The sequence below is a fragment of the Dermochelys coriacea genome, chromosome 1 (genome assembly GCF_009764565.3).
Source record: "Dermochelys coriacea isolate rDerCor1 chromosome 1, rDerCor1.pri.v4, whole genome shotgun sequence".
In the NCBI taxonomy this organism is placed as follows: domain Eukaryota; kingdom Metazoa; phylum Chordata; order Testudines; family Dermochelyidae; genus Dermochelys; species Dermochelys coriacea.
Window position 1 is genome coordinate 43,991,072 of NC_050068.2, and position 14,933 is coordinate 44,006,004.

General features: G+C 40.5%; 1 protein-coding gene across 7 annotated transcripts in view; it reads left to right on the plus strand.

Moving 5' to 3' along the window:
* Window positions 1-14,933, plus strand: part of WASF3 (WASP family member 3) — a 169,850-nt gene that overhangs the window by 43,589 nt on the left and 111,328 nt on the right. Inside the window, exon 2 of one of the 7 annotated variants that reach the window (XM_038420718.2) lies at window positions 1,710-1,805. The exons of the other annotated variants lie outside the window; for them this stretch is intronic. The gene's annotated coding sequence lies outside the window, so the exon portion shown is untranslated. The remainder of the gene's footprint in view (window positions 1-1,709; window positions 1,806-14,933) is intronic. 7 annotated transcript variants of the gene reach the window in all.

Genomic DNA, 14,933 nt, shown 5'->3' on the forward strand with positions numbered 1-14,933 from the left:
CCAATTGAAATTTATTAAATATTTTGGATGGTTTTCTACATTTTCAAATATATTTGTTACAATACAGAATACAAAGTGTACAACGGTCACTAATATTTGTGATTACAAATATTTGCACTGTAAAAATGACAAGAGTATTTTTCAATTCACTTCAGACAAGTACTTTAGTGCAATCTCTTTATCATGAAAGTGTAACTTACAAATATAAATTTTTTTGTTATATTAACTGCACTCAAAAACAAAACACTGTAAATTTTAGAGCCTACAAGTCCACTCAGTCCTACTTCTTCAGTCAATCGCTAAGACAAACAAGTTTTAGTAATATTTATGGGAGGTATTGCTGCCTGGTTCTTATTTACAATGTCACCTGAAAGTGAGAACAGGCATTTGCATGGCACTTTTGTAGCTGGTGTTGCAAGGTTAACTAAATTTGTGACTGAACTCCTTGTGGGAGAATTGTATGTCTCCTGTTCTGTTCTGTTTTACCCTCCTTCTGCCATATATTTCATGTTATAGCAGTCTCAGATGATGACCCAGCGCATGTTTGTTTTAAGAACACTTTCACAACAGATTTGACAAAACGCAAAGAAAGTACCAATGTGAGATTTCTAAAAATAGCTACAGCACTTGACCCAAGGTTTAAGGATCTGAAGTGCCATCCAAAATCTCAGAGGGATGAGGTGTGGCGCACGCTTTCAGAAGTCTTAAAAGAGCAAAACTCAGATGTGGAAACCAAAGAACTCGAACCAATGAAAAAGAAAATCAACCTTCTGAGTCAGATGACACCAGCAGATGATGAAAATGAACATGCGTTGGTCTGCTCTGCTTTGGATCGTTATCAAGCAGAACCCATCCTCAACATAGACGCATGTCCTCTGGAATGGTGGTTGAAGCATGAAGGGACATATGAATCTTTATCGCATCTGGTATATAAATATCTTGCGACACTAGCTAGAACAGTGCCATGCGAATGCCTGTTCTCACTTTCAGGTGACATAAACAAGAAGTGGGGAGCATTATCTCCTGCAAATTGTAACCAAACTTGTTAGTCTGAATGATTTGATGAAGTAGGACTGAGTGGACTTGTAGGCTCTAAAGTTTTACATTGTTTGTTTTATTTTTGAATGCAGTTTTTTTTGTACATAATTCTACATTTGTAAGTTGAACTTTCATGATAAAGAGATTGCACTACAGTACTTGTATCAGGTGAATTGAAAAGTACTTTCTTTTTTTTTACAGTGCAAATATTTGTAATCAAAAAAGTGAGCACTGTACACTTTGTATTCTGTGTTGTAATTGAAATCTATATTTGAAAATATAGAAAACATCCAAACATATTTAAATAAATGGTATTCTATTAGTGTTTAACAGCGCGATTAATCATGATTAATTTTTTTAATCGCTTGACGGCCCTACTGCCTTCACTTCATTGCTGAACCAGGATGTGGAGGGAGAAACTGGTTCTCAAATAGCTAGGAACCTAGTTGTATATTATTTGTGTTACTGTAGTGCCCAAGGCCCTGTTGTGCTAGGTGCTGTACAGAGAATAAAAAGACAATCTGTGTCCTCAGGGGCTTAAAGTCTAAGTATAGTCCAACAAATGGAGATAGACAAGCAGGAATACGAGTAAACCAATTGGACAATTTTGCTCTGCATAATAGGCAGTAGTCTTTGGACACTAGTAGCTTAACTGGTGATGTGTTTTGTAGGCCTTCTGTCAAAAGAGTTGTGTCAAAATGAGAGAGCTTTGAGGATGTTTATGGGAAGCACCTCCTGGATATGTGGAGCAGCATGAGAGAAAGCATGTAAGTATTTGAAAATTGTAATAAGTGGGCAGTGGAGGTTGGCATAAAGATCAACAGCTACAAATACAGTTGAATGGATCCTTTTAACCCTTTCTGTGACATTGGTGAGCTCGCTGATACTGTTAATTTAGTCTTCAAGATGTCCTTTATCTAGTGTATCTCTCCTTTATTATGCAACATACTGTATCTTTCTAAGGTTCACTATATAACTTTGTTTCTACTCCTGTCTTATTGATAGAACTCAGTAGTAAATCATTGCCTAGCTTGAAAAATTTACATGCAATCTAACCGAATCTGTGTGAATAATTAGCAGATAGGAGTATGATTAAAAAGGTAATTTGTAAGGACTGAAAAGAGTATTGACAAATGACTAGGAAAGCTATTTTAACTTCAAATGTCTAGCTCTACCATGCAGAGTTAAAATATTGAATAAACTTGTAAGAATTGCTATAAATATTTTTTTGCTATATTTGCACTTTTTTAGTGGGAATACATTTTTACAGCAATCAGAATAAGTCCTTATGAATTGTTTGAGTTTGGGTAAGCTAGTGCAAAAATATCATTTGGAGGCAGCAGGGTATAATGGTTAGCGCAAGTAATTGGGAGCCAGGACACCAGGATTCATTTTCAAATTGTTGTGTGACTGTATGGGCGAGGCACTTAATATTCCTCTAGATCACTTTTTCTGTCTGAATAAAGTGGATGATATTCACCTCTGACTTCTTGTAAAAGCACTAATTGGTTGGAGGCAATGGAAATCTGAAATATACATAACAAAAATACTGTAAATGTGAATCTCATGCAAGGCTTTTGATTTTTTATGGAGAACAGGAAAGAGGAAATTCAATAAGAGTGGTGACGGCTAAAGACAGGTCACTGTATAGGATATTGCTATGGTTATTTAGTAATTAATATATATGTGTGCGCGCGCGTGTGGGCAGGGGGGAAAATAACTTTTGTCCTATAAGGTACCTAGTAAGGATGGTTGACTGTCTTGTTTATGTGTTGAGGGTATTGCTTTAATATTTTTATTTTTTTCAAACATTGGTATTCTTGCAAGGAGCAGAGTATTTTCTGTCATCTCATCTAATTTCATAATTTAATCTCTAGTAGACTTCAATCATGGATCCGTAAAATATGGAAAATGGCAGAACCTTTTAAAATATGCCTCTACAATCAATCTCTTATGGGCAAACAAGCTCCCAGGAGAGATTAACTTCATGGAAATTACTTGTTATAGAAGTTTTTACTGCACTTACGTCACTTTCCATATGATAAATAACGTTAAGATTTTTGTCAGGGTTATTTTTCGTGAAAGTTATAGTTTTACTAAAAATAAAACTCACAGGTCACAGCAAATAAACACACATTCGTGGAAACCTGTCTGAGTTTTACTAAAAATAATGGTGGTGGTGGTGATGGTGGGGAGTGGGGGAATGACTGAAGTCTGAGCGCAATGGGGGATGAGAGCCAGAGACCCATAGGAGGGTGGGGAAGGGCCTCCAGGACCCACAGCAGCTCAGAGTACCAAGGTACTTGCTGCCTGAGGCTGTTTGAGACTGAAGCTGAAAATGTCAGATATCTTTTGAAAGTCACAGAAACCACGACTTCTGTAACGTCCGCAACAAAATCTTATCCTTAATTATAAATGAAGCCTTCATGGTGGGTTTAATGGGAAAACTGCAATACTTTATTCATACACAGATAAATGCTACTGATTATTTTTTGTTACTGGGTTTATTTTCTGTTGAATAGTATTTGATCTCTCTTAGGGAAGATCTCAATATAAACTTTAAGATAAACCTGGCACGCTGTGGGTGGTTTTTAAATCATGACATGCATTATGCAATTGCTCTCCCACTAAGATTGAGCCCTTTTAGGCAGGGGAGTGCATCTGACCCTTACTGAAACAACTAGAGGTGGAAGCCAAGATTTTAATAATGCACTGATTCCTTAACCACAGTTGAGATGAGCCATTATACTCTTTATAATACTTCTCCATTTTGAGGAAATGTCTACACAGGGGGTTTAATCTACATCTTTTCAAGTTAATTCAATTTGAAAATGCTTGTTTACATGACCCAGTTCACTGTAGTGCTCTGACTCTGCATTTATTGCAAACTCTGGAGTCCTCTTTCAAAGAGAACTAACTTTTGCTGTGAAGTGAATTAGTCCTGTATGTTTGTGTGTATACAATGCTTCTGTGAACTGCTTTGGCAGTCCAGTGGCTATCCCATATTACTTTGCTGATGACCATTACTGACTTGTCTGTTTTACCTGTGTGCCCTCTCAGGCCAAGCTGACCTGTTGTGCCCACCCCTGTTTATAAGTTGGCGCACAGCCTAATTTTGTTCATTTGCTCCTGGATTCCAGTTTATTACAATACCTGTGACAATACCCCAGGAACACACCTCAGGTAGCTGCTTGAAGTGGTACAGAGACTCTGGATCTCATCACCATCTGGGGAGAAGATGTGTTAGTACAGCCACCTCAATAAAGATCTTTTGGTGGCATTACAAGGCAGGTTCTTACGAGGGTCCGTGACCGGGATGCCAAACATTGCTAGATAAAGAATAAACAGCTCAGAAGCACCTATATTAAAATGAAGGATGTCACAAAAAAGTCCAGCAGTGGACATGTAGCCTGTGCACTTTTTTTTGATGAGCTGGACTACATTTTACATAACTACATGACGGCCCAATGCAGGAAGCTTGAGGAGCCTGCTGTTACCCCCTCCAATGATGACCAGCAAGCCTCATCAGAAGATGAGTGTGAGGAGCCCACAAGGAAGAGATTTCCCTGGGAAGCCAGGATCTGGGACTCGGGATCCTGATGTTGGCCAGGTAGAATGAAAGCCTGATTCCTGTCCTGTAGCAGCCAACCCCCATCCGCAGGCAGCAGTCCACACCATGACCAAAGAGGCTGATCCAATGGAGTGGATGTTGGCATGTTTTATCTGTTAATTAAAACTTAAAGAGTAAATTTATTAATGTTACACTGCCATACTAGCTTCTCTTCTGGGTGCCCATGGCTGCAGCTGTAGTAGGAAGTGAGCTAGAAGCCTTTCCGAGTCTGAAGTCCCCACCTTCCTCCCTCTATTAGTCGACTCTATTGGTTTGCACCCTGCCCCCATACCCTGGTGCACTAGACATTAACTATGTCCCCCGTCCATCCGAAATAAACAAAAAATAGAAAAATGCAGAGAGGTCAAGACAGTATTTGAGGACAGAGAGGGAATCCAGTAAGAGGCTTTCCAGGGAAATTGTTTCAGTCCCAAAGGACAGTGACAGTTGCCAGGGAAAGTGTTTTTATGGCCAAAGACAGCTTGGAGAAAGACAGGGCAATGCAGAAGTGAATCTTGGAGGCATTACAAAGCTAAAATGCACTGTTGCAGCATGTTACTATTAGGGCAGCAGGCATTGCAGTACTGTGCACCAGCACCTAGCGATGTTATACAGCCCCTGAACAATACAGGCTGCTGGGAGCAATAACTCTTCCTCCCTGCTGCACCTCTACAGCATTACTCCAGAGGCCATTCCCCTCCCAGGCCCCAGCTCAGGGCACTGAGAACAGTAGCACCTGTGGCCCCAGCTCTTTTGAGCCCACTGTTGCCCCAGCCAAATTTGATCTGTGACATTCCTTGCCAAAAGTACCAGAAGTGGCAGAGCAAAGGTGTATACTTGCCTGTGATTTTGACCCCTCCCCCCTGCCCTTTGTGCCGTGTCCTGCACTGTTTTGTTTCACTATTATTTTTTTAACATACTGTTTCATAATTAAAAGCCATTTTTGTTTCAGTTGAAGGTTGATTTGTTACATAATAGTCTGTTTAATAAAAGCCTTTAAAATTTCTTCCATAATGAGTTGATAGTTTGTTTCACACAGAAAATATTTTTTTTTTTTAGTAATTCATAAGATTTTTACAAACACATGTAGGCAAAGATTGCCACAACAATGCATTTCTACCACCTGGTAAAAGTGGACTGAAAAAAAAAAAAAAAATTGCCCCACTTCCCTTCATGGGTTAACAGTTGGATGTACAGCTGCACAATTTCAGGCCAGAGACTCAAAATAAGAGCAGTAGACATCTGACAATATTGCCCCAGCTGTTTGCATTTTGTATTGGACACCTTGCTGACTGCACCAACCAGTGAACGAGTCTCTGCAATTCAAGCTCCCACCTATTGCTAAGGCTTTCTTCCTTACTTCCCAAATACAGCACAAAATACAACCTACTTCTAAAATCTTTGGGATTTTTTTTCCTGCTGCTTCCAACCTATTGCACAAACAGCAACATCTCCCTTTCACAGGTTTCAGAGTAGCAGCCGTGTTAGTCTGTATTCGCAAAAAGAAAAGGAGTACTGGTGGCACCTTAGAGACTAACAAATGTATTAGAGCATAAGCTTTCGTGAGCTACAGCTCACTTCATCGGATGCATTTGGTGGAAAAAACAGAGGAGAGATTTATATACACACACACACACACACACACAGAGAACATGAAACAATGGGTTTATCATACACACTGTAAGGAGAGTGATCACTTAAGATAAGCCATCACCAGCAGCAGGGGGGGGAAAGGAGGAAAACCTTTCATGGTGACAAGCAAGGTAGGCTAATTCCAGCAGTTAACAAGAATATCAGAGGAACAGTGGGGGGTGGGGTGGGAGGGAGAAATACCATGGGGAAATAGTTTTACTTTGTGTAATGACTCATCCATTCCCAGTCTCTATTCAAGCCTAAGTTAATTGTATCCAGTTTGCAAATTAATTCCAATTCAGCAGTCTCTCGTTGGAGTCTGTTTTTGAAGTTTTTTGTTGAAGGATAGCCACCCTCAGGTCTGTAATCGAGTGACCGGAGAGATTGAAGTGTTCTCCAACTGGTTTTTGAATGTTATAATTCTTGACGTCTGATTTGTGTCCATTCATTCTTTTACGTAGAGACTGTCCAGTTTGGCCAATGTACATGGCAGAGGGGCATTGCTGGCACATGATGGCATATATCACATTGGTAGATGCGCAGGTGAACGAGCCTCTGATAGTGTGGCTGATGTGATTAGGCCCTATGATGGTATCCCCTGAATAGATATGTGGACAGAGTTGGCAACGGGCTTTGTTGCAAGGATAGGTTCCTGGGTTAGTGGTTCTGTTGTGTGGTGTGTGGTTGCTGGTGAGTATTTGCTTCAGATTGGGGGGCTGTCTGTAAGCAAGGACTGGCCTGTCTCCCAAGATCTGTGAGAGTGATGGCTCGTCCTTCAGGATAGGTTGTAGATCCTTGATGATGCGTTGGAGAGGTTTTAGTTGGGGGCTGAAGGTGATGGCTAATGGTGTTCTGTTGTTTTCTTTGTTGGACCTGTCCTGTAGTAGGTGACTTCTGGGTACTCTTCTGGCTCTGTCAATCTGTTTCTTCACTTCAGCAGGTGGGTATTGTAGTTGTAGGAATGCATGATAGAGATCTTGTAGGTGTTTGTCTCTGTCTGAGGGGTTGGAGCAAATGCGGTTATATCGTAGCGCTTGGCTGTAGACAATGGATCGAGTGGTATGATCTGGATGAAAGCTAGAGGCATGTAGGTAGGAATAGCGGTGAGTAGGTTTCCGATATAGGGTGGTGTTTATGTGACCATCGCTTATTAGCACCGTAGTGTCCAGGAAGTGGATCTCTTGTGTGGACTGGTCCAGGCTGAGGTTGATGGTGGGATGGAAATTGTTGAAATCATGGTGGAATTCCTCAAGAGCTTCTTTTCCATGGGTCCAGATGATGAAGATGTCATCAATGTAGCGCAAGTAGAGTAGGGGCATTAGGGGACGAGAGCTGAGGAAGCGTTGTTCTAAGTCAGCCATAAAAATGTTGGCATACTGTGGGGCCATGCGGGTACCCATCGCAGTGCCGCTGATTTGAAGGTATACATTGTCACCAAATGTGAAATAGTTATGGGTCAGGACAAAGTCACAAAGTTCAGCCAGGTTAGCCGTGACAGTATTGGGGATACTGTTCCTGACGGCTTGTAGTCCATCTTTGTGTGGAATGTTGGTGTAGAGGGCTTCTACATCCATAGTGGCTAGGATTGTGTTTTTAGGAAGATCACCAATGGACTGTAGTTTCCTCAGGAAATCGGTGGTGTCCCGAAGATAGCTGGGAGTGCTGGTAACGAAGGGCCTGAGGAGGGAGTCTACATAGCCAGACAATCCTGCTGTCAGGGTGCCAATGCCTGAGATGATGGGGCGTCCAGGATTTCCAGGTTTATGGATCTCGGGTAGCAGATAGAATACCCCAGGTCGGGGCTCCAGGGGTGTGTCTGTGCGGATTTGTTCTTGTGCTTTTTCAGGGAGTTTCTTGAGCAAATGCTGTAGTTTCTTTTGGTAACTCTCAGTGGGATCAGAGGGTAATGGCTTGTAGAAAGTGGTGTTGGAGAGCTGCCTAGTAGCCTCTTGTTCATACTCCGACCTATTCATGATGACGACAGCACCTCCTTTGTCAGCCTTTTTGATTATGATGTCAGAGTTGTTTCTGAGGCTGTGGATAGCACTGTGTTCTGCATGGCTGAGGTTATGGGGTAAGCGATGCTGCTTTTCCACAATTTCAGCTCGTGCACGTCGGCGGAAGCAGTCTATGTAGAAATCCAGGCTGCTGTTTCGACCTTCAGGAGGAGTCCACCCAGAATCCTTCTTTTTGTAGTGTTGGCAGGAAGGTCTCTGTGGGTTAATATGTTGGTCAGAGGTGTGTTGGAAATATTCCTTGAGTCTGAGACGTCGAAAATAGGATTCTAGGTCACCACAGAACTGTATCATGTTCGTGGGGGTGGAGGGGCAAAAGGAGAGGCCCCGAGATAGGACATATTCTTCTGCTGGGCTAAGAGTATAGTTGGATAGATTAACAATATTGCTGGGTGGGTTACGGGAACCATTGTTGTGGCCCCTTGTGGCATATAGTAGTTTAGATAGCTTAGTGTCCTTTTTCTTTTGTAGAGAAGCAAAGTGTGTTTTGTAAATGGCTTGTTTAGTTTTTGTAAAGTCCAGCCACGAGGAAGTTTGTGTGGAAGGTTGGTTCTTTATGAGAGTATCCAGTTTTGAGAGCTCATTCTTAATCTTTCCCTGTTTGCTGTAGAGGATGTTGATCAGGTGGTTCCGCAGTTTCATGCTCCACTGTCATTCTGTGACTGTTGAGGTGGTAGTTAGTTCCTTTCTTCTGTTTAAGCAGCCCGTGAATGGCTCCATTAACCAAGGAAGCAGAGGGTAAGCTGGGTCTCCCAGGATAACTGGGAGCAGTGTCTATGCCATTACTGTCCATAGCGTTCCTGGGAGCAAACACTCCTTTCTTCATTAATTTAAATAGAGCTGAGTTCTGAAAGATCTTAGCATCTTGTACCCTTCCAGACCATTGAGCACTTATGTCTGTAAACCTGCCACAGTGATTGACAAGCCCTTGGAGCACCATGGAGAAATACCAATTCCTGTTTATGAATTCTGAGCCTGGAGAAGAAGGGGGCAGGAGCACAAATAATAGGCACATGGGTCGCATCAGTTGTCCCATTACATTTTAGGAACCCTATCCTTGCAAAACCATCAACATCCTGAGCATGACTAAACTGGTGCAACGTACCTTTTGCATGGAATCACACACATGCAAGATGATGGCCCTGTGAAGCTGCTCCAGGAACAAGTCTTTGTCAGTTGCTCAGTCTCTTCCTCATCTGTGCCCAGGTTCTGCCAATGCTGGAGACCCTCCTGCTGCTGGAGAAGCAGCTATCACTGCCACATTATTTGCTTGGTCATGTGGCAGTTGAAGTCCCAAGCTGCATTCATATGGCTTTGAATGCTGAAATACAGCTCAAGCAGCCTTTGTATAGTTGAGGTTGCCAGCGTAGTGGTGCAAGCATTGCTGGATACTCCAGACCCTCGCTAGAACGTGCGGGTGCGAATTTGCATATAACGCGGTCGTGGCCATGGATCCCAAATTTAATTACTTTAATTGCAATTCATTTTAATGCGGTCTCCGCGTTAATGCAGTACTGCGTAAGAATCCCAAATCCCACGTTCTAGTGACGGTCCGGTGTACTTGCTGGTTGACAATTTGAAAATGGTGCTAACCTGCCCACAAAGGAAGTATAGGGTGGAGACAGATGAGTCATAGGATATTGCGCAGTGAGAGAAATTCCAGAATGCACACCGTTCAGCAGCGAAGTAAAGGAGCATGGACTACCCTATGCGAATTCCATGTCCTCAGTTCATAGCAAGCCACCCCCAGGTGTAAAAATAATGATGCACAGTGACAGAGTGCACCGTCCTCTGTACATGCTAATATTGTGCTTGTGTGATGTGTATTACCTGATATGCTGCAAAAAGCTGTGGACTAAACTCCTTGTGTAGACAAGCACTTAGTCTGTTTTTGTTGAAAACAGTGTTAGTGTTCCTTTCAAGTGTTTTTAATCACTCTATGTACCTGATTTCAATGCGTTTTTAGTTTGGATTCCTGTTTGTAGTTGAAAGGCTATATACAAATTGTGTATTGATTGATTTTGTTTTATCTGTAAATAAATAAATAAAATCAATCGGAGGCTTGCTAGCCAGTTTCAGAACAGCTTTTTTGTCATTTTGAGACCAGAAAGAATGTTTGCTCATTATAGCTTCCTTTAAAAGGTAAGTAGTTAATGGGAGCTATTGTTCCCTTTATTGAGCATGCTTTCATTTAGCTCACTCTTGTGATTGAAAGGTTGTGTGATAAACTACAAGTGGTTTTTTAAATTACAATATGTTAGGGTGCTTTCAAGTACAGAACAATTTATAAAGGTTTAAAACATTTTGAGTTGTAATTATGAGGAACTGAGTGGTGAAAATAACACTTCCAAGGTCATAGACTTGATATATTAAGGCCTATAATAATGGCAAAAACCTTGCTAATCCAGGAGATCGTTGACTATTTAGGATCTTGTTTTGTAAAATATCAGGAATAAAAATAGCGCACATTTTTGGTCTTAATAATTTGAGATGTCAGATGGTAAGAGCACATTCTGATTACCATCACGTTTCTCCCCACATAATTTGGGAGTCTCTCGGTAAAGTTAAAGGGGGGGGAAAAAGCAGGGTGACATGAAGGTAGGACATTCTCTTGACTCTCAAATCAGGTGGATGAGGCATTTCTATAACAAATATCCAAAACACAAGACCTGGTAGCAATGGGGACGGATTTAACTACCCAAAGATTTTGTTGGAAAAATAATTTGGCAAAACACAAAGTAAGTTCTTATGTGTCTGAGAAAACTTTTTTGTTTTAGTAAGGTGAAGGAAGTAACTACATGGGCAGCCATTTTAGACTTTGATTCTGACCAACAGGAACGAATTGGTTGTGAATCTGAAGGTGGAAGGCAGTTTTGGTGAAGGCGCTCATGAAATGATGATTTCATGATTCTAAGGAAGGGAAGGAGTGAGAGTAGCAGAATAAGGAAAATGGACTTCAAAAAAGCAGACTTTAACAAACTCAGAACTCATAGGGTAGTCTCCCATGGGAAGAAAACTGAAGGGAAAAAATGTTCAGGAGAGCTGGCAGTTTCTCAGACAATATTTAAAGCACAACAGCAACCTATCCTGATGCAAAGGTAAATAAAAGGTTCCATAAATACATTGTGAGCATGAGAAAGATGGATAGTGTAGGCCTACTACTTAGTGCAGCAGGAGAACTAATAATGGAAATATTATAAAGGCTGAGGTGTTTAATACCTGTTGTGCTTCAGTCTTCACTAAAAAGGTTAATTGTGACCAGATACTTAACACATTATTAAAAGCAAGGTGGAAGGAACACAAATCAGAATTGGGAAAGAACAAGTTAAAGAATATTTACATGTTAGATATATTCAAGTGGACAGGACTTGACTTAATTCACTATATGGTATTTAAGGAACTAACTGAAGCAATCTTGGAACCACTGGTGATTTATCTTCAAGAACTCATGAATGATGGGGGAAGAGGGTGTCCTAGAAGATTGGTGAAGGGCAAACATAGTACCTACCTTTTTAAAAAAGGGAACAAAATGGACCTGGGGAACTATAGACCAGTCAGCCTAACTTTGATATCTGGAAAGGTACTGGAACAAATTATTAAACAACCAGTTTTTAAGTCCCTCAGTATTATAAGGTGATATGGGTAGTAGCCAGTGTGATTTGTTGAATAAATCGTGCCAAACCAATCTAATTTCCTTTTTTGACAGGGTTACTGGCCTAGTTGACGGGGAAGCAGTAGATGTGATATGTCTTGATTTTAGTAAGGCTTTTGACACAGTCCCACATGACAGTCTCATAAACAAACTAGGGAATTGTCTAGATTAAATTACTATAAGGTTGGTATGATAAAGCCTTTGGTGGCCTAGTGGCTGGGTCTTTGGTCCGGAGGCGGGGGGGGGAGCTGAGCTGAAGGGGGACCTGGCCCAAGGTCCTGTGTTGCTTAACTCTCTAAACAGGGGAGATAGGTCTCTTGCCTGGCTGTGTGCGTGTGTGTGTGTGTGTGTGTGTTCAGGACTTGTTTTCCTGGGCTTCTTCCTATGAAAACTTTTTTTTTTTTAGGTTGGGGTGTGGCCCTGCTGGTCCAGTTATCCCGCAGTTGGGGCATACCAACAGGTTCCCTTTGACAGGGGAAGTCTCCAGTGGCTGTGTTGGCTGGCAGGTTGCCGATCCGTTCATTCAGGCAGATAGAGAGCTCCTGCCTCCTTGTAGTCAGCCCCTAACTGAGCCAGGCTCCCCTCCCGTGTGCCCCCCCCCCCAGTCCTGTCTTTATAGTACATAACTTTGTTGGGTTATAATAATTTATAAAAGGAAAAGGAGGACTTGTGGCATCTTAGAGAATACTCAGATTTGTTGGTCTCTAAGGTGCCACAAGTCCTCCTTTTCTTTTTGTGAATACAGACTAACATGGCTGCTACTCTGAAACAATTTAGAAGTAATTTTGCATTAATTTCCATAAGATAGCATGTTATGGGAGCAACAGTATTTTCCCACATCTAGCCAGATGCTTTCTAGTTGAATGTTAAAAGCCTTTTCTCACGTGTGTATATATTTAAAAGGCCCTCAGACATCATATCTTACATATTACAGATAACCTTGGCGTTTTCTGTGCATTTTTAAACAGTGCCCTGTGGCAAAAATTGAGAAATTGAGAGAGGGGGAAGTGGATGAGACACAACAAAATGACAAAAACCACAATAGAAATGATTTAAACAAAAATACTTCACCACACTACAGGAACAGAGCAAAAGTAGTCATTTTCATTTTATATTATGAACTGTTTTGTGTAAAATGCTACAAATCTAACTGGAACTGTTGTAGATTAGATTACTTTTCTGTCTAGCATAGTAAATGAGAGTTTGAATATAGACTCAATTGATCATGTAGTGTTTCCAAACTGTGTCAAATTAGGACATTTGTTATACATGAATGGTCAATATTGAACTTTTCTGAGTTGCAATTTAATACATTTACTAAATTAGTTTTAGATGAAAAGAATCAAAGAGAAAACTCAATATAAATAAGTTTTAGCTTTCTTCACATCAAAGATCTGCGATTGGTAATTTCAAATACTGACTGAAAGGTATTCAGGCACAGAACACAACATATTATAAAACAAAATTAAGTCCAACTTATGAAAGAGAAAATTAAACTAAATGAAGCCTGTCCTTCTGTAAAACAATGCAACAGAACTAAGAAGTAATCACAAAAAAACCAAACATTGTTCAACTCTGGATGTGGCTAAATCACAAAAAATGTTTATAAATATTTAAAGTATTATATTTAATATATAAATGCTCATGAAGTGTATAAATTATGTTCATCGGCATAGGCTCATACTCCTGTAATGGTCCCCTTCAAGAGCCTGGCATGAGTAAAATAAAGGACAATGAAGAGGGGTTTGTCTGTAGTGATGAATACAGATGTTTTCTATATTAAGCCTAAAGCATAGATGGTTAATAAATTCCAACTGTTTGAGGAAGTTAAAGTATCTGAAGTAAAAATAGAGTCCTTATTCCCAAGAGGACCAGTGGTTTTAAACAGAAACAAAAAAGCAGAATAGATAGCAAAGGACTCCAACCCAAAACACAATATACTTCAAACATTTTTTTACATTAGAGATTTTGGAATGTTAGGGCATTTCTCCCCATTAAACTTGTACTCTAAAGTTATTAAGTAAGTTAGCTTATGAAAAAGAGCCAGCATGTTCATTTTCTAAGCTCTGCTGCAGAGCTGGTGATCATTTTTGTTTTCTAAATAGTCAGACCAATCATTTAATGCTACAGTTAAGTTGGGGTTTTCCCACCTTATTTACAGCTTCACTTTTTCAGGTTTGTATAAAGAAATAACGGCTTTGGCCTTTTTTTAAAAGGCACCAGATCTTTGGCCCCACTAAAGGAGCAGCGCAAAAGGGAATTTAAACTGCTCCCTGTCTTCCAGTGTAGGGGACTTGGGCTTCTAGGAGGCCTTCACTTGTTGACACCTTAAACCAATTCTGAGGTTGCTGCAAGCTATTGTAGATGGTGAAGTAGCCCCAGGCTCCCCATCAAAATCAGGAGGGTATAAATGTTGTGGAACACCCCATTTGCCTCCTTCTCAGGTGGGAGGAGCATCATTCTGGTGTACTTAAAGATTCAGTCCATAATGTAATCTATTGGTATCCTTTCTAGCAGAAAAGGTGGCTTGTTAAAGTGTTCAAATCCCATTTTAGTACCTTAAGATTTATATTTCTGTACCAAATATCTGCCAATAAGAACAGCTACAAAGTTGGCATGCAAATATGCAAACTGTTACACAGATGTCCATTTTTATCAGGAAATTCTACATAACATATTAGAATTAAAAAATAGACTTCCCAATATTCTCCCTGAGAATATTTTTAAGATTTTTCACAACATTGTTGTTTATTATTTGTATTACACTCTCAGTATACCATGGTTTGAGCCATGGTATTTGGATAGGCAAGTTTTGTCAAGTTTTCAGATACAAAAAACTGTAGTTTTCAGAGTAGCAGCCGTGTTAGTCTGTATTCATAAAAAGAAAAGGAGTACTTGTGGCACCTTAGAGACTAACAAATTTATTAGAGCATAAGCTTTCGTGAGCTACAGCTCACTTCATCGGATGCATTTGGTGGTTTTTTTT